The sequence below is a fragment of the Corvus kubaryi genome, unplaced genomic scaffold, assembly GCF_017639235.1.
Source record: "Corvus kubaryi isolate FWS band 111438036 unplaced genomic scaffold, C.kubaryi_AGA036_p1.0 37334, whole genome shotgun sequence".
Classification (NCBI taxonomy): Eukaryota; Metazoa; Chordata; class Aves; order Passeriformes; family Corvidae; genus Corvus; species Corvus kubaryi.
This window is the reverse complement of record NW_024581108.1, coordinates 9,025,443-9,051,509: the sequence shown is the minus strand read 5'-3', so window position 1 is coordinate 9,051,509 and position 26,067 is coordinate 9,025,443. Positions and strand designations below refer to the sequence as shown.

The following is a 26,067-nucleotide window of genomic DNA, read 5'->3' as shown; positions in this document are numbered from 1 at the left end:
TGAATAATTAAATATCACTGTAAAGTGACATTTTAAAAAAATGATAAAACAATGTAGAAAAGACATAATATCTTCTCAAATTAGTATACTTGTGCCCCTAGTGTCAGACTTGAAATTTTATTTTCAAGGAACAAAGCAAATATCAAAATACATAAAAGGCTAATGCAGAGTGATTTGAGCTGAGTTCATCATCATGACAAGAAAGAGTGAATTTTACTTCACTAAAATGTGAAGTATTTTACTGTGAGATGAAGGGGGATTTGATTCTTACTGTTCTTTGATGCCAGCTAGTATTGATAAAATACTGGCAGAGACCATATCACTTACTAGATATTTTCTGCTGCTTTGGGTTTTAAAAGGAATTTTTTTCTAGGGACCTAAATGAACTCTTCAAGTTTGCTACAACACATGAAAGATTGTGGGGAAAAGAGCAAATCTTGTCAACTCAAATTGTAGAAGTCAGTGTAAACACCTTAAAATTTTAGCCCTGACAAAAAAATATATGCAAAGGGAGGGATATTACTGCTACGAATTAGGTTTTTTTCTGTCTGGTATAAAGGGAAAGAAACATCTTAGATCTGATTTAAGGACAAGGTCTGAAGGAGTTTTCTTAAGTATCTCTACACTATTCTTTACAGACATACTCATTCTCTGTCTTTGAATGCAAGAACAATTTTAACTCAGCCAGTTTAAGGACAAGATGATTACAGCATAAACTGGTGCTAACTAAGGCATTACACCCCTGCTTATGGAGCAGTCCTGTAGCAGCCAGCACCCAAATGCATTCTTTCACCATATCGGGGCTCACGGAGTGCGCTTCTAGTGACTGTGTGAATTGATTTAGGAGTTAGTAAAAACGGGCTGGGGAGAAATGTCCAGTAACCAGTACTGAGCTAGAAAAGCTGTGTGGTTTGCAGCAAAGGGCTGAATGTTGAACCCTGAAAGTCTCAAGGATTTTAAAACAACTGTGTCATTATATTTTGTGTTTTAATGTGTTAAGAGTCAAGTTAGGGTCTCCAGTAAAGCCTGAATGCTGGCATTCCAAACCGTTGACTTTGAACATGTAGCTGTTTGATTAGCAGTGCTTAGAGCTTTGGGAGGGTGATTGAAAAGAATGTAAAGTTCATAGAGGAAATATGTTCTTATGTTGAGTGTTTTCCCTAGAACAAAGAAAAAAATATAAACATTTTTAATTAAATTAATTAAAAATTAATAACATTGATCAGTTATGATCAGAATGTGTACTTTCAGCTTATTTTATTAACAGCTATAGAGTCTAGGATTTTAAGCTTGAAAAACTGATTTTATTTTAGTCCAGTTATCTTGTTCTTTCCCCATGATATTTAACTTCAAAATAACATCAGACCAGTTTTTGTCTCCTGGTATCAGCCTCCATCATCTAAACTACTCTGACTCCTGCTGATACCCACAGGAACGTCTTGGTCCATGTGTCTCTTCCCCCCACCTCCTCATTTGGTTCCTTCTGATTTAAACGGTGTGATTGGTATCTGATTGGTACAACAGTTATTAGAATAGAAGGAAAAGTACCTTTCAAATGAAGAGTAAATACTCCTCAGCAATCTAAGACATCCAGAAAGTCCAAGTCATCCTCCTGTAAGATTCCAGTTACAAACTTAGGCTCCTCAATGCTTTGGTGAAGCAGTAGTAAGGAGTTTGGTTGCTGGTGGCAGGTACCCAGGTTAGTGTAAACTCTGAAGCACTATTGCTTTTCCAAATGCTGCATACTTTAGTGCTTTAAAGGGTCTTATAAACTCAGAGCTAACTTGCATTTAGACAAAAATTAGAACTATGCACTTTTAAAATAGGATAATGTAGCACAAGACATAAGAAAAATGAAAGTTCTTATTAAATAAAGTTCTCTACTCATTCTTTCCTACAAAACACAGTCCTGTCCTCTAGGTTTGCACTTTTCCCCGCAATCTTTCATGGGTTGCATTAAACTTGAAGGGTTCATTTAGGTCCCTAGAAAAAATTATTTTTAAAATCAGTTGGGGAATTGGCTTTATATTAATTTCCTGATCTTCTCAGCAGTTTTCAATTCTCTTTTTTTACTGCAGGCTCCTCCTTGTTATGCCTCTCATTCATTCTTTTTCTTCTTCTCTTTTTAGCAGAACATAACGTACAAGACACAAAAAGGACTGGTAGACTTGTATGTCTCCTTTTCTAATTTCTCTGGAAACCAATAAGGTTAGTGTTCAAAAAGTATGCAAAGCAAGTATAGTCTTTGCCTGTTAATCAGTGCAATTGTTATCACTTTGTCTTTTGCCAAAGGGACACAAGAAGGAGAAATAAATAGAACAAGGCTGAGCCTGATAATAATGCAGAAGCATATTTACATTCACTCAGGTATATAGATACAGTGCAGTGTGCCTCGTGCTGAATCACATACCTGTATGTCCAGAAGTTAATCTTGTTGGAGGTAGTTCCACTTTTCTAGTGCAAGTCCTAGATGCAGGAGAAAAAATTGACTGTAAAACTTGCATAGTTTCCGCATAGAAGATGCCTTTGTGCCGATAAAGGTCAGGGTGTGCACTGAGTATCAATTCAATAACAACTCCCTGTGCTAGCAGCACATCGGTTTTTGAAAGATACAGAAAGATTTGGAAAGATTTAGCTAGATATATGTAGCTTTGCCCTTCTTTGTCAATAATCTGTAGCATCTGTGCTGATCCTTTCCTTTATCAAACACAATATTGCACAGTATTGCAAGACACTGGAGGCAGATAACAGTGTACTGATTAACTAGCAGTCCCAAGAAGACTAAAAAATTTGTGGAGCTGATGCTTCAGTCCTTGTTAGTGTTTCTATTTTCCTGCCTTTTTTTTTTTCATGATCAGCCCTGATAACTTTTCCTGAAATGCTTTAGAATAAAGGAGCCTATATTATCATCTAGATTACCCAATTCCAACCTTAAATATTATTTTATTTTGTTAATAACTTTGCTGGAGCTTTAAGATCTTCAAAGTACTTCGATTCAAAATGAAACCTGGCTAGGCAAACAGAATCTTGAACTGCATTTTTCGAATGTTTCACAGGATGTTTTCCTCCCTCTCTCCTCTTATTCTGAGAAGCAGGCTTGACATAAGCACCTCTTGACAAACAGCAGAGGCTTGAGCTGAGATTGTATCACCTTGGAATTTTAAAATCTCAGGAGGAATTTGAACTCGAGGTGTTACCTTTTCAAACATGTTGTACTTCCAGGCAGAGACAGACATTCAATGGGGGAGGTGGAATTCCAGTGTGAGAGGCCAGAATTGGCTGAATTTCAGCTTCCAAACTATTTTAATATAGTATCTAGAGTCTTACTGTACAATTCTGCTTGAATTCAGACTTTTCTCTCTTGTCTTGAGTCCAAAGCTATGTCCCCAGAACCTGAAAGATTGTATCCAATCCTTCTGTTCTTCTGGCTTCAATATTTCTCAATACTTTATAGATTCATGTCCAAACCCCGAACTTGTTTGAAGTTCAGTGTTTATTCCTTGTTACTTGTTTGAAAAGACCGACTGAATTAATTGGGAAGTCGTGTAGTGGTGTGCAAAATACATAACTAACAGTTTTGATTCTTAACAAGGTTTTTGAATTCTGCGTGCACTGAGAATTTTCTTTCATTGATTGTGCTAATTCCTAAGCCTTCTTACGATAAAGATTATGACACTTCCGTTTTCTGGGAAAGAAAGAAGGAAGCACTAACAACTGAAACTCAGACACTTTCAGAATATAAATATGGCCTGCTTTGCCCATGAATTGACTAATGCATTGCTCAGTGATTCACTTGAACCAGGAATCTGCGAAACAAAAAAAACTAGACTTTTAATAAAGAAAAGCCTTCACAAAGGCTTTTATGTGTTACTTGAAAGGAAGAATGGGGTCAGACACTTTTTTGGACTAAGTCTTGATGACACAGAAGAAATTTAAAGTTGAAAGAAGCTAGCAGAAGTATGCAGGGAAACATATTTCCTAGCTGCCAGGAAAGAAACAGGCAAGTTTTGTTCTGCCTCTTTGGATATTTTGCCAGACTCCCGTTTGAGAAAGGCAGGCAGAGTTTCATTAATCTCTTTTGCTACCCCCTCCCCTTCACTGTCTCCCGTAACTTACATCCATAACTTGATCTAATTTAATTCTGAAAGAAAACCCTGTTTTTAAGAAAGAAAATTGCAGCTAAAAATGCTCTTAAACTGACACTCTAGTTAGTGTCTGTAATAGCTCTGTATTTTGCCTTGATCATTTGGCAAATATGGCAATGTTTTCCACATGTTTCCACAGTTGTTGCTCAGCAGCTAATTCCCCTTAGTTGGGGGTTTTCATTACCTTCACCTGTCTGGGTTCTCCATCTCCTTTCAGGTTTGTTCTACCAACTCTCCTGGTTCTCTTTCTGTCAGGCAAGTAACAGGGACTGTTAAGTGCAATGGCGATATTGTTAACATTAAGTTATTTTTGTATCCTTGACTTTATTTATCCTTCAGGAGAGTAGTCCCAGATGAAATGTCTTATAATCACTTGCTTTCAGATACAGGGGCAATTAATATATGAAAAAAATGCTGAATATGTACTCATTACATATGTTTTTAACCTGTTTTCTTCCTGAACAGCTTACTTGTGCCAGATAAGTGAACTGACCTATAACAGCTATATGGCTGGAGTATGCAGAGAACTATATAGAAATCCTTTGACCAAAAAAATTACACAGGTTTAACTGTATTACAAATATTTTCATCATAAATCCAGCTTCACAGTCAAAATGTTTATCTGTTCAGAGGCTGCATTTTCTCTTAATGACATTTTTTAATTGCAAAGAATATATTTGAGCTGGATATACCCAGAGACCCAACTCCAGCTTTGTAAGTATTTTTGTCATTAGTCTTGGAAGCATTCTGCAATGTATACTGACCTTTTTTGTTTTGTTTTCTTTCAAGTGTCTTTGATTTGAAGATGAGTTACCCAACCCTTTACTAATTTTGCTTCAACAGTGCTTCCAGAAGAAAGACAGCAAGTAAAAGTCAGTTGCTTGTGTCTTGCTTCAGGTTCAGAAATTTTCCTTCTACACAGAAAACACACTTTTCTTCACACTTTAATGCTAAAGTGTGAAGTAGATCAAAAACTACTTCCATTACTAAAGAAGCATTAATTCTTTCTAGATCTGAGAGGAGTTGTCAGAAGATTTTTCAATTACAACCTAGATTTATAATTTGATGGTATGTAGTTCATAACAAGTCTGAACCTGTAGAACCTGGAACTTTTAGGTCACCTAGTTCTAATTAATTTGCATTTATTTGTAATCTTTGTGTAGTTGTGCAACTCTGTTAGAAGGACACACATTCTAATCTTGTTTACATAAGCTTTATGGATTTAATTTGATGATGGAAAGGAGAGGAAAATCAGGTTCAAAGTATATGAGATTTAAACGTATAAGACCTGCATGTGTCAGCAATAGTATCTGCCTCTTTAACAGGCTTAAAACATACACACATAAATACATAGATTTTGTTTCCTTTTCAAGACCAGTACCTCTGTGTCAAGGGATCATTAGCTAATGTCATCTTCTGACAGTCAGCTCAGTGGATATCACATTAATCCTGCTTTAAATTTGCCAACAAATCTTTTCTACTTACATCCAAAGTTAAAACATTAGAGCACGATCATTTCCAGATGGGAAATAACTGCATTCCCAACTGCTAACCCTTGTGGGGTGAGAGGGTATGACCACAAAGCACAGCCTATGTCCCGCAGACTTTGTAACCCTCATGTTGTCCTGTGTGACTCTGTGATAGCATAAAAATACATGAACCTGCCTGTGCATTTTCATGTTTGCTACTACCAGTAAGGATGCACTGCTACAAGTGAAAAGGAAGGAAACTTTCATTCTCATTTAATATTGGCCTGATTATGAGTCTGCATTTACTTTGGGCTAGAACCTGACCCAAGGAGCAGCTCTTTCCCATTTTGCAAGTGGGTACCTATATTAACATAGATTACACTGAGATATTGCTAAGTACCACTTTCAGCTTGACAGAGGAGCTTTGTGTAAAACATCCATTTCAAATGTTCTGATATTGATGCTCTGAAATTCTACAGCACATATTTTAATGTATTTGAAGAACCAAATTATCTTGCTTTATTCCTGTCAGACTCTAGCCAGAACCAGTAATCAGCACCAGAACTGTGTAATAGAGTTTTGTTTCAAAACTCTGATGCTTTTTGCTTTTCATTTGGTCTCTTTATTTCAGGCCAAGTGAACTTTTTTGTGCCTTTTTTGGAGCTGAAGTGTTGCTTGATATACTTCCTCATGTGCAGCAGCAGGTGAAAAGTACATGAGAGACAGATGAAGGATTTCTGAATAAGAGGATGTGACATCAGAAAAAGAGAAGTTCGGAAATTGTAGCTTTTCAGCACATTAAGACACTCTTAGTCGTGCCCTAATGCAATGCTGGATCCTAATTTAACCTGGTTTCTGCTATGCCTGCTACCATTCCCTCTTGTAATCAACATGCTCTCAGAAACTAGTGCATATGCAAACTGTCCATTACAAAGTTTTGAATATAAAATTTACAGTTTTGATTTTGTGGTGTCATCACCCACTTTTTAATGTATAAATGGCTCTACAAGCAGTGAGGCATAGAAGAAATGGGCCTCATTTTATTAGTGCCTGTGAAAATTAGTAAAAAAGTGCATATAGCTAATTCAGCTTGAACTATTTTATTTCTTGCTTTTCTATGAGGAGGAATAAAAATAGGCCATGAAGTCATAGGATTTTTTTTGTATTCGTTGTGTTGGTGATAGTCATTTATTTGCTGAATGATTTTATTCCTTCCTTATTTTCACTTTTGTTTACAACTAGTAGTCCTCGTTCTCTTTTCTTAAGAAGGCAGTTTTTAAAAGACAAAAAGGGGCAACTCTCCATGAATAACATCTTGATTTATATGGGTATTTCCAGACATAAAAATAAATTTATATAACTCAAAGGTGTAAATTCCCAGGAATATATCCAAAAGTGACAGTATCCACATGTGTTATCAATATTATTTAGCTGAAGACTGCCAAGACCGAACTAGTCATTCTCCTTTAGCAGCACTGTGAATACACAGATAAGAACTTCCCCCCTCCTTGCTTGGATTCTGATTTGATGACAAAGAAAATGCTTTCAGTGATATGGTTCGTGTCATTGTATTTATCTCACTGCTTCTGATCTTGCACTCTTCTGCAGACTTCCAGACTTATGTTCAATTAACAGTGTTACTAGCACAGGGCCTTCAAAACCTGGAAGCTGAGCTCATGACTGACTACAGTCCAAGGGATACAGGGAAAACAGCCATTTTTCAGAAGTTATATTCCTAAGAATTCTTGATTTTGAGACAAATTTTGTTTTTAAATCACTGAGCTAAGTCTATTAATTTATAAGAGCATGAAAATCTTTATGTAATATTGCTTGAAAACCTCAACTGATTAATTCAGCTATTATTATAGCATACAGTTTTGAAGAACAAACTTCAAAAAAAGAGACAAAAAATTACAAAAGAGAACAGCTAATACCATCACTGGGAATTTTAACTAAGGAATGTGACCCCCTTATTAAAAAAACACCCATTAAACTGAGAAATGTGCAAGTAATTTCAGAATACAAACCACTCAATTAATTCTTACATGTTTTTAATATGATATGAAAACAGGAGGGACACTTTTTTCTAAGTATAGTAAGCCTTTAGAGGAAGCAAGATTTCTGTTAAAATGAGCATAATGTTTTCCCTTGTCAAGCACTTGACCTCACAGATTTTCTAAGAATCTTAAGAAAATGTCATCCAAACTGCAGAAGCCGTGAAGGGTGCATCATGTGTGCAAATGCAATGGTGGATCTGGCCAAGCTGCTGCTGACGGCTCTTTTTCAGCATTCCTGCTGCTGTGGCATACTGTAGGAATGCGTATCAGTGGTAAATTTTCTTAGCTCCAAATCAGCACTGCATTTAACATTATTCTTTTTTTGTTTGGTAGGGCTTTTTTTTGGTAAAGAATGCCTATCCTATAATATCCACTAGCACTCTCCTTACCCTCAATTTACATTTAAAAGGTTAGGGCTCAGTCATGTCAGTACAAGTTTTCTTGATTCATTGAGTAAAATGACACAAACTCAAATTCAATTGTAACTTTAAAAATTTCACAATATTAGAACATAGCTTCAACCAATACTGCAGTTACAGGGCTTTTGATGACTTCTGATAAATGCAAATGTTATCTAGGGTAACTTGCTTCCTGAGTGACATTTGTAGTTCCAGTCTTGGCATGTTGATAAAATTGAAAACAAAAATTTTCAGCACTCTAACAGAAATTTTGTGTCCTTGTAGTAAGTCACAACCAATTGACCCATGTGATCAAAGTATGCTGAAGCCCAAGGAATTACTGATCACCTGAGATAAAATACTAAAGCAGTATGACAAAAGAATGAGGTTATGGCTCACTGCTGTAACAAGACAAACAGACCAATAGGAAATATTTTATCTTAGTAAGATAGAGAAATTGTATTTATTTAATGTAGTGCTGGTTGGGCTTTATAACTCCAGTGAGACACTTCTGGGTGTGTACTGTTATAATAAATACACACATTCCACTGAAGAGATTAAAGCTTTTGGCACTAATAAAGAAAGTGATCAAGGTAGCACTTATTGCTTAATGACATGTGTCTGCTGCATCTGTTCAAAGGTACTACCTTGCCCTTCAGTAAAACTTGCAACAGACACTTCAGAGATAAGTATGGGTGGGTACACGGAGTGAGTCTCTCTCCAGTCTTGCCTCATGACTTGCACAAGGACATGTCGCAAAGTGAAGTGTGGGTGCTCAAGAACATTTTTTTTTCTCAGTGTGTTAGTAATAATGAAGTCCAGAGAGACTAAGGCTTGTCAAAGCCAAGTACCCCAGCTTCCCTCATCTTTGGGGACAGGACGAGAAATAAGGGCTAGTTTCAGAGACTCAAAAAGACTATGCAACTGATGGTGTGACAGTTGCTTGACAAAATGCAGCTAAGTCACACCCTCAACACAGGCCTCTATGTAAATTGTACAGTCTAGCCAAAATGCCTGGCTGCAGCTTGCTAAATTAGATTCCTTCTAGATTTTATTTCCTGATGGTTTGTTTGTCATGCAGCTCTCCCAGAATGTCTTTGCCTCTCTTTCTTCAAAATTATGTGTTTTGTTGCTTGCTTTGGCGCTGATCTCCGTACTCACTGGTATGATTTTCTCTGTATTGTTATTTTTTTTCTTGCACATATTGCAATTGTTATATTGGTCATGTGTGTGCCCTTCCTCTGAATGATTTTTCCACTGGGGTGGGAGCGGGACATATTGTGACTTAAAAAGCCTATCTTTTAATTGGTTTTCTTATACATAGTCTGTTGTATTGGTAACTCAGATTAACAACAATAGATACTATTTAGTTAGCTTCATCATGGTATGTAAACATAAGCAGTCACACCTGCTTATACACCAAAAAATCATGGAGATATTGTGGTCCTCAGCCTCTTACAGTCAAGGGAGAACAAATACGATTTTATTTTTAATATAGCTCTCAGATGAGACATACAAGTAAAAAAGTGTAGTATCCAGGTATCTCACCTCTCCTTGGAGTACCTGAGAGAGACTGATAAAGAGAAAACCAATGAATCAGGTGACTGCTGTTTGAGATAGTTGAAAGGTCTAAAGAGAAATAATGGTCAGTGTTTTAATAACAAGAACTTGAAAGGACTACACAACTACAGACCAAATTTAAAATTCTAGAGACGTTTTAATTTAAAATATTGAATTAAATTTTCAGCTCATGTGAAGATGTATAACTGCAGAATACAATGGAACTACCACAAATTTATTTCACCTGAGGATCAAGATGATAATGATATGGGAAAATAACCATCTATGAATTCAGATTTTATGTCATTTTTTGACTCTGATGATGTTTTGAAATCGAGGAAACTTAAAAAAAATTTATATTTCAAAATCTTGAAATATTTTTGCATACTTTGCTTTTATGTGAAAGAATACGGAAAGTAAAAGATCAGTATTTAAATGAAGACACCTTTGCATATTTCTGAGGAAATTGTGCAATTTTCCCCATTTAGAAAGCCATGCGTCAAACTGACAGTTCTTCTGTTAGGAGATGTGACTTCACTGATCTGCCATCCCTATGACACCATTTTCAGGAGTGACCATTACAGGAAAGCAAATTATTCTCTTCAGTTTGGTCTTGGAAAGCTAAACCCAGAGGAGGCACTCTCAGTGCTCGCAGGCAGTATCATTATTGCCTTTGTATAATGTATGCAGTTCCACCATTTACACTTCTCATAAGAATCTATTTTCTAATTCTAAACAAAGGAATCTGAGGATTAGCATATCCCTTCAGCAATATTACTATTTTCATTTGAAAAAAATCATAAAATTGCTATATATATTTGTTTAGAAAATAACTTCTAAGGCCTCAGATTTTTTAAACAGAAGAAAAATTGATCAGTATTACAGCCATACTACCCTCTCTCAACAAGCTGTCCTCCTCTCAATATCAGTACAGTTTTTTAAAAAGATAGCTTGACATTTTTAATTTAAATATTTGAACAGCTTTCTCTCTTTTCCACATGAAGTCACTAAAATAACATTGACCAGTGTAAGCTGCAGGGTCACAGGTTCAGTAGCTGAGGAGTTTTTTGTGCAGTTGCTAAATCCCCTGGTTTTGTTTCCTCTACTCTGAGCCTACTGTGCTCATTAGACAGTAGCTGCATGTGACCTGCCACGCTTAACCCCAGTCCACTTAGCGTGTGTAGTCATATCCACAGCCCCATTTCTATTTCACTTCACTTTTTGGTACTAACCCTCTTCCTTAGTATATTCCAAGACTGAGGAGTCAGTGAAACTTTGTCTTTTCTGTCTCTCCTTATCATTAGAAAATTAAGCATACCCGTTACAGTAGGGCATTGTACAGTACAGCAGAGAACAGTAGTATATGGTGTTCTATAGTCACCAGTTACAGTATTGTGTATAACAAGTGCCCTTATAGCAGAGTACATCTTGCAGCAAGTCTACTGAAGCTGCTTGCAAAACAATTTCAGTATTTCCACAGTTCTTTTCATAGCAGTAACTACAATCAGTTGACAGAATTAGTAAAGAAATCTTCTAGCATGCGTTCCTCACTGCCTGAAATGAAAAACTTCAGAGTTAAGCCAATTTCCCTGCAAAAGGCCCATACTCACAGTGTCATGTCATCACAAGCAAAGCAAGAGCTGTTTTACATGCAAACTTCCTGAAACTTCTTGCAGTTGTTCTCTTTCCCTCATTTCTGAAGTGATGTAATTTTCACTGTGAAGGCAGATTGCAAACTGCAAATTCTAAGACTGAAGAACTAGCCCATTTTAGTTTCAAATTCTTTCGTGTTATGTTCTGCCTGCTCTCCAGGTAATTCCTATGGACATTTCTCAGAATACCTAAGAAAGTAAGGATAAAAACTCCTCTAAGACAGAAGCAACTCTTAAGTTTAAGGAATTTATGAAGATTAGCAATGTAGTAATAGTAACTTTTTATATCTTACTTAAGTTCTTTCTTGGATGTAGATACAATTCAGCTATTTCATAAAGACACATGTACTTGAATTTTGACATTGAAAGCTTCAGACCAAGCTTCTGAATTCTTATCACACTCTTTTCTACATGCCTTACAGGTCTAGCCAAATTTGTGGATTTGCACACAAATAGCAATCATAACTCACTCCTGGTCTGTACTGCCTTACATTACGAAGTCAATACTGCAGTACCATGCAGTGGATTGAACAGATGTGTGTATTTAGATTAATTAACATTCAACTTTAACCTAAATTATGAAGCTAATCTCTTTCATCTTCCTGTATAACCACTAAAATTAAGTTGGGCTACTCTGAAGGACCATTCAGAACAAAGATGTATTGTATCTTCACTGATTGGAAAGGGCCTGAGGTGAAACTGAAAGTCTTAATCTCAATATTTAAAGTTAAAAGTCTAAAGACAAACCATGTGAACCTTCTCTTATCCTCATCACTGAGGTACATTAAGTATTGTTACTCATAGCTGTCCTGATCCATTTCATTTTAAACACACATTCATTCTTCATTTTTCATTCAAATAGCCACAATATTTCAACAGCTATTAAAGATAACCAACTCAGATTGAAAGGGGTCAGAGTTTTGTATGTTCTCTATGTTGTAGTTAGATTAACAGAAACACTGGCTTTTAACTCCAGAAATGTTGTTCTGAGTTCAGATAATGTATAGTAAGCAAGTTTAAAAAAAAATTATGACAAAGCAATCTAATATACCTCACTTTTTTAGCAGTTCCAGCAAATCTAATGGGTCAATAGTTTCACTGTGTCTACATAAAATGGTAAATTGACAAGTACTGGTCATTAAGTCCTACCTTAATCTTTTGTAAGGTTTTAAAGTAGACAGAAAAAACTTTTTAAAACCCACCAGCAAAAATAAACAAACAAACAAACATAAACACCAACAGATATTTAATTAACCCTGCACCACAAAATGCTCAGTCTTCTGGCATAAAACATTGGAAACAAACCGTAGTTGAAAAAGCCCTAGGATATTCACTAATCCCAGAATGGCAAGCAGGCTCTAAGGCTCTCAGGCTGTTACCAGCCTGGATGAGATATATGTGACACTGTGATGTATGAGAAGAGTTATTTCCAACAGAGAATTGTTAGTGGCTTTGTGCAAGTCATCATCCACATCAATGACAGGAGAGCTGACGGTTCCACAAGTCTGAAAGCAGCTAGTAGTTTGATCAGGGGATCAGAGATTCCAGCTGACATAAAAATCTCAGAGACTTTATCTTATCTAAAAGTAACACTTGGAAACTCCCAAACTATGATGTCTGTGCCACGTGATGTCTGTGCCACCTGCACAGAGACAAAACAAAGAACTGCTAAAAAAAAAGCTGTTCAGGTTAAAACAAAATATGAGCAAAAGAACCAATGAGTGCAAGGTGACTATCAATACTCTTAGGCTGATTCTCAAAGGAATTAAGTAACTATTAGTCACACTTTAGAACAGCCCTATAGTGAGAAAAAAACCCCAAAAAAAAACCAAATCAAAAACCAACCCAAATCCCAACCCAATGTTCCTCAAATAATTAAGCATTTTATGAAAGATTACCTGATTTGGCATCTGCAATAGTCTCAAATTCCCACAGCTCTGTGTTCCAACTTTTCTTTGATATACATCCCAGCATATTAACATTGTATAACAGCATATTCATCACCAGTTTATAGTCACAGCAAGTGTACTTACTGCTGCCTTTCTATCAAAGCTTTTAGGGAAAGTACACATAGGATTAAAATGATATTACAAATCAAGGGAAACGTGGTATTAGAACAAAATCTCACTTGTTAGACTTCCAACATGTGCTTTTAAAGTGTTACCATTAGTAAACTTTGGTGGCTGTGATCACAATTAGGCTATGCTGAAGAATCGAGAAGATACTTGAAGACGAAAAGTAATTCATGAGGTACTGCAGACAAAGGCAACATTAGGAATTAAATCAAAAGCAGGATTACGTTAAGTCCTTTCTTGTCACAATTAGTCTATTCAAGTTTTGAATTGCTACTAGGAAGTCTGTTTCAGGACAAGTTCCAATTAACTCCTTTTGACCAGCCTTGGTTGTAATTCCAGTGTTTCGGCAGTCACCTGATTAATTGTAATTACTTGTAATTACTGCTGCTAATACATAAGGTATTATGTATTAACATAATGCATAATATAAGCATATAAGGAAAAATACTGAAAAATGTTTAAATCAGAACACAAGGAATTTTAGTAAAAGAGATAAGTCTATTTACCTATGAGTGAACAGATGGATATTAAATGGAGCAGTTGAAAACTAATTGTGTTAAGAACTTGTAGCCTTCCACTACTTTGATTTGTTCCATGAATGTTCTGGATAAAGGGATGTATGATGTACAAACGCTGTGCAGTGAGTATTTTGTTTAGTTTGGGTCAAAGTCCAGTCCGACACGACATTAAAATTCTGTGCAGAAAGATTTTATTATATTTTCTTTAGTGGATAGTTTGGGCAGAAAACCAAACTGGGTCAGTAAAAAGCCAATGCTAGCCAAGCTTGGTTTTGGTTTTCCCTGTTTTTCTGTGATTTATGTTGAGGCTATCATCTCTATGTGAAGCTTTGAAAGGCTCTTTTGGGCAGCAAGAATTCTCCTGGCTCAGGAACTCACAGTTTTAGAAACTAGAACAGAATGCTGTAAACAAGAGAGTGCTGAACCCCATTGTCCCTGTTCTGTATTCTGTCCCTGGGTCTTTCACCAGGTTGAGCAGCTGTTGACATGTGGCACATGGGTATCCGAGGCCTCTGACAGGGAGCAGGAGAGCCTGGTGAGGGGTTTTGAGGAGGCACAAGAGGGACCCCAGGGCCTGCACTGTGCCTCCTGTTCTCCTGCTGGAGTTGTATGACCCCCTCTGAGCTGGTTGCACCGTACATTGCATGCAGATCCATTTGAATATAATCTCAAGCTTTAGTGCTGCTGGAAGAGATAGATTCTCGGTTCCCTTGGTGTCCCGCATGCTGTTAGTGGTGGAAGGAGCCAGAGGAGGAAATGCAGCGGAGCTGACACAGGCATGGGGCACCAATGGGTGAAGTACTACAGGGGGAAGATGGGGCGGGGGATAAGACAGCAGACTGGGCTGGGGGATCGTCCTGTACTGAGGTCTGGAGAGGAGGAAGAGGATGAGGAAGATGCTGGGAGGCAGCAAGGTAGATGTGGGAAACCCTATTCAGTTGCAAGACCACAGCCATCTCCACAGTTACAGAGTTCATTGTAAGTCTAGGACAACATCTGAACCTCCAGCATGGAGAAGATCTGTCAACCTGTGTCACCCTGTTACAGCCTCTAGCATGCCCCAAAGACCCTGTTTACTGCACCAAGACTGTTCAGATTTGGCTAGTCCCTCACCGATTCATTCTTGGAATCTTCTTTGCTGCCACTGCAAAGCTGAATGATGCCTTCCAACCCTGAAGCCATATGAGTAATTTTGATCTAGCTTTTTTCTAAAGTTTTGAACTTTCCTAATATGCTATACTTCTTTAGTTTCTATAACATCACTGCTACAAGTACACCAAGAAGCAAGGTTAGAGTTAACTCACACATCTCTAGCTGTTTGCTGGCTTTGTCTTGCTGGAAAGAACCTAGTGCGTGAATCATTGTCATCGGCAGGGGCATTCTTGTAAATAGATTTGTAAGAGATGCTTTCATTTGCAGATGTTAGAATCAGATCAATCCTACAGTGAAACTGAAGCTCCAGAATTACTTCAGCCAAGGTAATTTAGTTTTGCCACAGCCCTATTTCCTTACATATTTTGACATAAGCATTTGGTGTTACTGTTTTGACAGATAAACTGCCAGAAAACTGATAAAATAGTCATTCTCTACTAGCTTAGCTCCTAGAGTTGGCTCACCTCAGATCAGAGCATGGTAGCACCAACTTATATTTAAAACATTTCGGTACTGCACTAGAGGCACAATTAATGCTAGTGAATAAAAGAGAAATAATTCCTTTCCTTCCAGCTGAAGAGTAAAAGGAAAAAGAACAAAGCATTGTGTTTTGTAATACCTTCAGTCTCTTTCCTGGCTAGACACATGAACAGATTTGAGTCATAGAATCAGAAAAATTATGATCTCTTCCAATTGTTTTACTTTCTCCAATTACTCAATTATCCCAATTGTTTTTCATCACAATCCAATGTCGCTTTTAGAAACAATGAGCAATAAATTGAGAGTTTAACTGTTTCTTTTTAGTGAAATAACAAAATTATTGTAATAACAGAATAATTTTAGAATAGAAAAATATGCCCTCCTTAGTTGCACAATAAAAATTCTACCTGTTCACTTGTTGATGTGAAGAACAGGAAACAACTGCTGCTAACCTAAATGTAAATATTATTATAGGTTTTGTAATGCCTGAGATTATTCACAATGGCAGAATATCTTTATGAAGCAGATGCTATTACTCAGACACTTCCTTAAGCTGCAAGTTTAAAACCTCTAGGACTGGTCCAGGCTGCCTCCTTTGCAGAAACAGCTTGAGTGACACCTCTCAAGTAAATTAATCTCAGATAAAAGAAAAAAATTCTAGTCATACATCTTTTCATCTTCTTTATGCATCTAATGAAACCTGAGTCATTTGGGCAAAGGTGTCATACAAATAACAAGGCTTCACAGTTTATAGGCAAATAACTCAAAATGTTGTAGAAAGGCAGATTGTTAAAACAACTTGTGTGGTTGAAAGCTTAATGATAAATACTGAGACCTTGGAAATGTAATTTAGTAGTTAGTCTAAGTGTGCAAGGCTTAGTCCTGAGTTAATATGGCTCAACAAGTTGGTGAATTAGAGTTGTAATGCCCTATGGCATCTCAGCTTTCTCCTGTGGTGAAGCCCATAAAGGTATAGGCTTTATTAGTACCTCTTTTTCCTCATAGTTTACTGTTGCTCTCTCTAAATGGCAGTCATTTGTTCAGTCTTCGGCAGCCTGAATCCCAGCAACCAAGAGGAAGGACGAGTCATTGGAAATCTTTGCACCATCCTTCAGAGAGAGCTTAAGGCCTGATTATGCTTTGCTGCCTTCTTTCTGCTCATTTTCCCCCTACACTTTGGGAAATGTCCCAGTGTGTGTTTCTGTGCCTGCTCAGAGGTGGTTACAGTTTGTTCCTTTTGCATAACTGCTTCTGTGGAATTCTCCTTGACCTCTAATGGGTTGTACAGATGAGTTCACAGTTCATTTTTCAAGGCATTATACAGTCCAGCTGCATTTGAAATTGTTTGCTGTATCAGGTTCCTGTACTGATGACTGATGTATGTATTGACACAGTAAATGCCGCTCCTCTTGGCATGATCAGGTTTCTTGTCCTTGGCTACATTAATTCTTTGTGTAACTCCACTGTTGAAAATCTCCGGAGTGAATGTATCATAACATGTCCTGTTCACAAGGAACTTTTTCAGTGGCTTCATTTCTGCCGAAATTGCTTATTCTGGCTTTAATTGTTATTTGTGCTAGTACTTCTCTGCTAAGATCAAGTGTGCTTCATTAGAGTAAGCATAAATAGATCGAATTAATTTTTTCTTCCTGTATCTTCTGCAATGACAAAGTGGAAAAAAAAAAAGAAAAGAACCAACTATAACAAAGCCCTCAAACTATCAATTTTTGTATTCCTGGGATCAAATTGGCTGTGCAAGGGCAACAAGGCTCAGAGCTGACAGTGTTAGGAGGAGACCAAATCTGGGTGTTAGCACTCCAGCTGAGGAAGTCTTCTATTACTGATGACAAAGGCTTTTAAATTGAAATACAGTTTGCTTCTCTTTTCTTCAAAAGTTATCAAGATCTAAAAGAAAGCCATAATAAAGGAGCCAAAGTTGCTTCACTGTAAAAATGGAATCAGATAAACACATGCTGATTTCAAAATTTTTGTAAAATGCATTTGCACTCTTCTAATTAAATAAATTAGTTCACATCTTGTGCTATTAAAACAAATATAAGCTGAAAACTCTCTTATCCTCAGATATGAATTAATGGAGAAGATTTTTGACACTGCTTTCCTGTAATACACCTCTTCAATGATCAGTATGTAGAGATATTTCCTTTTCATTCTGCTCCTCGCTTGTCTTTTGGTGCCAGAATTTCCATTTCTCACTTCCTTCTTTTATCGTTGCATCACAGAATGAATGGTGAGAGGCTAAGTGCACAAAAAAAGGTCAGGAATTTATTATTAATACTAAAAACACTTTCTTCATGTTTGTGAGTTTAGTAATGCAATGGAATAGATCTTGAATATTGTTACATATGCAGCTGGGCCGCTGGTTCATTAAGGGAAGGACAAGATGGCTGTTCTTCAGGTGATTGACAAATCCACTTAGTTTGACTGTTACAATCTGCAGTCTTATCTTTTCCATAAACCACAGAACATCCTCATGGGTATAGAAAACAGGAAGACACAATATTGAGCTGTGCCAGTCAGAGATGTGAGGAGGACCTGAGGCCCTTCCATGCCACATATGCCTTTTCCTTTAAGATAGCTTGTACATAATTAGAATTGTATATCATTAGATATACAAATAACAAACCAGAAAAATGTAAATCTGTAATAATAGGAAACACTGTTCTGCTGTGTTTTGCTCCTGGACACTCCATATCTGCCAGCTGTAGTTGGACTTTTCGGTCACAGGACTACTCTACTTGTCTGTAAAACCACTGTAGATATCTGGTCTCCAGGACCAACAGGTCTGCTCCTACCTCACATTATTAAAGTTCTCTTCTACCTATGACAGCTCATACTGGCACTAGAGCTGCCCTCTGCAGCAGGTCAATCCCCTTCTCAAAGGAGTCTTCAGTCTATACAGTTTCTCACTTGCTATCTCCCTCTCACTGCCCCAGGCTGTACCCTGGGAGCCTTTCCACTCTGAGCATGTCCAGTTGCTGTCAGGATAAAGTGCTCCTCTTTCCCAGGCTAACGGGCAGCTGTTCTTCATCTGTCACAGGACTTGTTTAACAGGATGCCCGATATGCCTCTCCTTAGGTGAACCCAGAGTTCCGATGTTACTGCCCTGGAAGCACTGGTAGCTTTTTGGCACTGAATGTAGCTCATGAGCATGGTCAGCGGATATTCCAGTGTTAAGGGGAAAAATCTGGTTTTGCATGCACCTGTTTCTAGGCATGGCTGGAATGGCAATAATGGAGCTTTCTTTGAAAAAACATTATGGGATGAAGAGGGGGTTGGGACCTATAGAGCTGTCTTCCAAAATATGCCTTTACTATAAACTAGCTGGGCGACACCCCTGAGCAGAACAGTGGGGAGCAATGATTAACACCTCTGCCTATAAAGAAAGGGACTGGAGATTAGTCAGCCTGAAAGTTTAGAAGCTGCTGGCTTTTCTTATACAAGCTACCCTAAAATAACATTATATCAGAGGACTTATTGGGCAACCTGGAAATTTCATTGCATCTGAGGAAATGAGTGAGCATCTGAGAAGAAAAGCACATCTGAACAAATAGAGGCTTGCACAGCTGGATCCTCTAACACAAGGGTCCAAACTATAGCTTTAAGTTACATGCCTCTTCTGTGAAGTCCAGCTTTGCTGCTGGTGTGAAGTGACTGATCAAAAGTAGAACTGGTATAGAGGCTTTAATTTGGATCAACAGCAGGGAAATAAATAAAGTCAGGAGATGTTAAGGCTGACCCCACTGGGTCATTTAGGCTCACTGGCTCGGTGGCTTTCTGTCTCAGATGCTGTAATAACATTGTCACTGTCTTGTTTACTGAAACAAATGGAATAATTGATGAAGATACAGTTTTCCTTTCTAATTTAGCATCTAAAATTTCAGGATTAAAATGCTTTAAAGCCAACTGTAGAGGACAGGAAGTGGCATGACACCATAAAAAAACATGCTGGCAATGGCAAAGTGCTGAACTGTTAAAATTGTCACAGATACGGTTTTTTTCACATTAAGGTGCTGTCACATGAAGGGTAATTTCCTGCTTTTCAAATTCCTAGTCAGGACTGCCTCATTTACCAGAGAGTGTGTCTGATAGCTCTTTCCTGGAAATGATAGTTGTGTGCAACTACATTCAAAACTGATCCTGAAAAGTGCATGATCCACAGACATTTCATGTTCCCCAATGTATGGCTGCTGGTACCCCTGAAGAACTTCAGTGAACATTATAAGAAGTGTAGCAAGTTTTGCTGACAGTGGAAACAGGGTAGAAAAATTTATTGGTGTTTCTTTTTTGACAAAAGTTTTCTAGGCTTGTTCTTAACAGGAGCACTGAAGGTAACTGAAAAATAGGTATGAGATCTCTGGACTGCAGCGCTGAATCTGAAAGTATTTGAAGTACAAGTTTTCCTGGTGGTTAGTCATAGTCCCACTACAATCAGTTCATTCTAGAAGCAGCTTTGTGAAGATTCCTATTAAGAGAGAAAGGGAGCAAGTTAAACAAGAGTGGGAGAAATCAAAGACTGTGTCAGGGGGAAGTGGCTAATAAATGCTTAGGAGCAGGGATGAAATTCTACTAAGAGAGGAAGTACTCAAAAGGGGAGACAGAAAAGGAGAAGAAACACACTGAATGGAATGGAGAAGAGAGACTGGAGGGCAGAAGGAGTGATCTTAGAACCCAGAGACTAGCGGGAATAAGATGAACAGGAATCCAGCTGAACAGCCCTAATCAGCAAAAGAACAAGAGTTAAGAGTGTAAATGTGAAAAGTTACTAGGAATTGAAGGGGATTTGTGAACTCTGGCATATTTCTGTGTTCCACATAAGCTATATCCAAGTCCAAAAAACAAGGCCACCATTGTGTTGCATCTCATGTTCCTATATGTTGCTGTGGAAACTGTGTCTCTTTCCTCCACACTGTCTCATTTATACAGCTCTTTACATCTGAGGCATCTTCTTACAGCTGGTATGAAGGCACCATGCTGAGGTCTTGGTGTTCACTAGGATAATTAGGCATTTTGAAAAAAAAATGTAGAAATTGCATGGAGAGGGCTAGTGTATGAACAAATGAACCTATGTTTGTATATGATGTAGATAAAGACATTTTTAGCTATCCATCAGTTTTTTACAATGAGATATTACCATGATCTTTCAGTATTTCACACCATAGCCTGGTCAAAGCAGGTCTTCAGAAGAAATAAAAAATATAGTGGAGTATAATTGAAGTGTCCTAAAGAAGTACGACTGGTATAGAATACATTAGGAAGTACAGGCTTTGTGAAAGTAGTTATTTTTACCTTCTGCATTGTAAACGTAGTTGCTATTACATACAGCTAAAATCTATAAGCCATGTATTTCTGCTTCTTCAAATGGGGGTTGTTCCCCCAGTTTGAAGGGTATTTTTACTTGGATTATGCAGACTCTGGCTATAATATGAAGCAGAAAGTGGAATGAAGGTTTCATAGAATCACAGAATTTGCTGAGTTGGAAGAGACCCATTACAATCATTGAGTCCAACTCCTGGCCCTGTGCGGGACTCCCCAAGAGTCATGCCATGTGCCTGAGAGCATTGTCCAGACACTTCTTGACCTCTGTCAGGCTGGTGCTGTGAGCACTACCCTGGGGAGCCTGTTCAGCGCTCAGCCATCTGCGGGGTGAAGAACCATTTCCTGATATCCAACCGAAACCTCCCCTGACACACTTCAGGCCATTTCCTTGGGTTCTACCACTGGTCAAGAGAGTTAAGAGATCAGAGTCTGCCCCTCTGCTTCCCCTCATGAGGATCTTGAAGATCGCAATGAGGTCTCCCCTCAGTCTCCTCTTTTCTGGGCTGAACCTATGACTCTGTTTATTCTCTAAAATCTTTATTATTCTAATTAAATGAAAAGATAAAGACTCGAGAATCTCTCATAAAAACCGGATTAAGCCATGTCACTGGAGACTACTGATAGCTGGTTTTGTAGTTTATATGTTTAAAATCCTACATCATTTAATCCCTGCAAGCCTTTTCCTCATCATACATCTGCAGATTTTGGATTACTTAACTTTTTATTGCGTACAAATCATGCAAAACCATCTCAGAAAAATATGCTGCAGGCCAAGCCAAGGCAATACCTTATAAGGCATTTCATAGCAGTTCCAACATGTGTCACAGAACAGCTTTCTGCTCATCATCATCATATGTGAGTCAAATCTGCAATGCCATGGGAGAGGAGTTACTTCTTAAAATGTGTATGAAATTAAAAGGGATTTGAGAGAAACTGTTCTCTAAAAATGGAGTTATTTCTTTGTCACTGTGATGATCATTTAACTAGTTTAATTTGTAGCAAAACGAAAAACCATACAGAAAATTCAAACTGATGTTTAAACTTTAGCAAAATATGTTCAGATATTTTGTTATGCTACCTGTCTAGGAAAATACTTTTCTTACTTAAAAAAAAAAGGAATGAAGAAACGTGTGAATGTGCCTAAACCTGAGGGTTTCACTTTAACAAATTGAAACAAAATAATGTTTAGTCCAGTAATAACAAATTTTGGATTAGGCAACCAAACTTGATATGTTACTGATTTGGTTTTTCTGCTTTTAATTCTGTTTTTAAACCATTGGTTAAACTTTCTAGTTTACAGGTGACCTTTCCCCTTACCCCCACCCCCCAGTGCATTATATGTATGGCAATCAAATAGGTTAATTTTTTAAAAAGGCACAAATAACCTATGCCCTTAAGGTGCCTGTAACTGAGGTGCTTGATTCAGCCATTAGTGTGGGGTCAGCTGCACAATTCAGACCTCAGTTACTACATCCTCCAAATATGTGAAGAATTTGAGACTGAAACTTAGATTTCAGTCCCTTTCAAATTCACCATTTTTCAGAAAAGTGAGGAAGCAGTCATGCACTGCGGGTGAAAAGAATCCTTTGGAATTGAAAACCTCTGAAGTTAACATTAGTCTTTTTCCAATTATTTCTTCAATGAGTTTTAAACCAGACCATTTCATAGTCTTTTGACATTCTTTATGGCTATCTGGTAAAAGTACAATATAACAGAAATGTGGTATCATTGGCAACATGCTGAGAATAATGCAGTAAGCACAAGGTTAGAGAGGCTCCTTTCTGCTGTTTTAAGAACCATTCCCAGCAGAAACCATGGGAATCTGATATGAAAACCAGAGTGCTTTCTCCAGAACAATAATTATTAACAGATTTTTGCAACAAAGAATACATGTGGTGAGTTCCAAAAGGAGACAGACTAGGCCAAGGGCTGAAATTTTAACTAGTAATTGTTACCATCTCCTTCCTACCATTGCCTCCCACACCAACCACTAAAAGCTAAATTTCTTTGTGGGAACTCACGGCAGCAAATCCAAGTTTGGTTTTTTTTTTTGGAAACTACTTGATATATCTGCATTTTTGTAAATTTTAACAAGTACTATTTGAACCAGTCGTGTTCAAGTTGTTGCTAATTCCTTGAGGAAGATCTCCCTCTGAAAGTGGCTGATGAATTTTGCTGGTTTTAAAAAAAATAGAAGCAGGAATTAGACTATTTATAGCTCTAGTGACTAAGCATATAGATGGCAATAGTCATATGTGAGAGGAATCTCAGGATGTGAGACCATCTGGCGCTCTATGAAAGAGGCGAAAGGCAGTTTTCGGTACACATCTGTAGTCCATCAGGTCATGCATATCCCTTCCAGAAAGAAGAGCTGCTTTCCGAAAATTTGCTTCTTTCCAAAAATTAACATTATGTTATTAGAGTGCTATCCACACAGGATTTTTTTTCTATCTGGTAGCACAGAGTTTAAGGATGTGGCTTCTTTTAAAAAAGGTTTAGAACTAAGTGAATTTATATATGCTCTTAGAATAGAGCACAAACTAATATTAGAGGTTTATTGCTTGCATTTATAGCGTAAAGTTAGATGTTGCAGCTCTTGATGTGTGTCCATTAGAGATAACCTATTAGATATTAATAGAGTCTAAAAAACTGATGATTTTGGTTTCATAACACCGGAGGAAGACAAGGAATGTGAGATTGACATTCCTTTGCCTTCATCTGACTAGGTTTTTGTTACTTTAGCTTTTTAGTTTTAGTTGGATCTGCTAGATCTTATTTTGAAAAGCCAAGTGGAACAAATTATGTAAGAAATAATGTTTCTTCCAGCTGTGAATGGAGGCCTTATAAAAAAGCAATAGCAGGAATTGTTGTCAATTTTCTATCAAACATGTTTTCACTGGTAAACTGTGATTTATTTAAATGTGTAATTGGCAAACAATATAGAGATATATATTTTTATATATATATTTTAAAGGGCTTGTGATACCATGCAGTATCTTGTTAGAGAGCCTTGTCTGCTTCCTTTCTAACTCATTCAACTTGCTGCTGTGGAGCCTTGGCTTTCAGAACCTCACATCTAGGGAATATCTGCAATCTGCTTCACGACTGGAGATTGCTAAACTGCCAAGAATGGCTTACTGGTTTTAGTTCCCAAGCATGAACTTCCTCCTTCAGGTGTGGTTCTAAGGATGTCCTGGTACCTGGGACTCAACTTCTCAGCTGATCATGCTTTCATAGGGGTGAAAAACCATAGCTAACCCTGCACTCTAGTTTGCTCCATTGTAAAAGCAGCATATACTCCCCAGTATTTCTTCTGGGTATTCTGTTTTATTTTGGTTCTTTTAGGTGTACAATAGAAATGGCAGGAACATCCATCAAGTGGCAATGCTTAGCCCTCTCAAAGTTAGGAGGGAAAGAAAGTTATCTTTCCACTTATTTTTTTTTCTTGTTTTTGAATTCTAGATAGTGTAGATAGAGTTTAAGTTCTACTTATGCAAAAAAGTAAAACTTGTGGGCCAAAGATGCACTTTTATTTTACTCCTTTTATACAGTTCCGTTTAAACTGCTAGACAGGTTTTATAGCAAAATTCCTGTATTTTTGTATTGTGAAACAGATTAGAAAAACAAGTTGGAGTTTGTATTTTAGCATGGGTATAATTCTGTGTCTCAAAGGGGGAAGAAAAAAAGGGCAGAAAGCAGCTTGTTTTCAGGTTCTTCCTTTGAAGGGTTGAAATGTATTACTTTTATGGAATATGTTTTGCAATGAAAATGTTACAATCTTTTGCCCTAAGACCTCTGCAAACTCTAAGCAGCTCTATTAACTTCATCTAAGACAACCATCTTAGATGAAGTTAAAATCTCCTGTATGTGTATTTCTGTTGCACAGACCTCTTATACAAACCTGTATTTCTTTCCTCCTTATCACATGAAATGGTGGAGAAGATTTGATGACTCTAGTCATGACCTTCATCATCTAGCAGTTTGCAAGAAATATGCTGAAGGAAAAGTATGCCAGAGTTTCATTCCACTGATGTTTCTGGCCATATGAGCACTATTCCAATCAAAATACTGTCAGAGAACCCAGTTCTATTATGTATGTATTCATTGGAATAAGTTCACATTGTGCCACTGAACTCCACAGTCTATTCAAAACATTTTTGTAATAAATTACAAAGCAATAGAATGCTGGGAAATACAAGAAATTAAGTAACTTTTACCTGTGACAAAGAAATTACGCGCAGCTCTTGAAAGAGTTATGTAAGTTTTTCTCAATGAGTTTATACTGACTGCATTCCACACATATAGTAAAGGAGGAATTAGTTGTGTCAGCCACTGAGTAGCAACCAAAATCCCACAGGAGTAAGAACACCATTCAGAAGCACCCACCTACAGAGTAAACTCTAGAATGCTCCATAATTGGCTTTGTATCTTATCAAGTGCATCTATACAGGACTTCTCTGCACTGCAGTGTACTCTTTGCTTTCCTGTTGCAAGCAGATCACCTAATGCTTTTGTGTTCATTGAAACCATCCTAAAAATTTCCTTTGTTGCTTAATAGAACAGGAGATTCCAGTGAAAATCTTGCCTTACCTGAAGAGGGCTTATCTTAATTCTTGATGAAAAGCAGTTTAGTTCTTCAGGCTTTACCTTGAGTGTTTTGTCTATTCATGCCTCACTGGACATTTAGCCAAGTTGATGCGGAGTGCAGTGGGCAGTTTGTATATTCTGCAAGAGCTCTGCTCTGTCCATGAAATTGTTGTTAGAGACAATCAAGGTGTATCACCTGCCTGAACATCAGTTTCTAAAACATTACTGGGACTCTGTCTAAACAGGAGACTGAGCCTGTCAGGGCCTAGAACAAGCAGCGAGTAGCTCTGAATCCTGGCGCCCATGCTGTTTGCCAGTGTCATCGTGGTTATACAATATCATGCCTTCCTGCACCCCTCTAGTGTTTCATCCATCCAGGATGTTGAGTAAACATTAGATCTGGCTGCTGCATTTACTACAAAGACAAAAGAACAAACAGACCCTCTGATCATATTCCCAGAAGGACTCCAGTATTTTGCTGGGCTGCCTTCCATATAGTCATTCAAATGGTGAAAAGCCCAAAGAACATCTTGTTTCTTTTTGGGTGCTTTCAATTCCCTGTTCACTGTGCCGGGGATTTTCATCCCCAGGAAACCTCAGAATAAAGAAAGCCAATCAACCATCTGCTGAACAGCAT

At 37.6% G+C, this 26,067-nt stretch overlaps 1 long non-coding RNA gene across 3 annotated transcripts; it reads right to left on the bottom strand.

Moving 5' to 3' along the window:
• Window positions 1–970: 970 nt before the first annotated feature.
• Window positions 971–25,784, bottom strand: LOC121665642. 3 transcript variants are annotated; one of them, XR_006016446.1, is made up of 4 exons: window positions 25,434–25,764; window positions 2,411–2,466; window positions 1,549–1,612; window positions 971–1,160 (listed from the first exon to the last, which is right to left on the bottom strand). It is a non-coding gene; the product is annotated as an uncharacterized LOC121665642 (long non-coding RNA). The 3 variants fall into 3 exon arrangements; XR_006016445.1 differs by having other exon boundaries at window positions 1,549–2,466; window positions 25,434–25,784; XR_006016444.1 differs by lacking the exon at window positions 25,434–25,764 and having other exon boundaries at window positions 2,411–3,094.
• Between the last annotated feature and the right edge of the window lie 283 nt (window positions 25,785–26,067).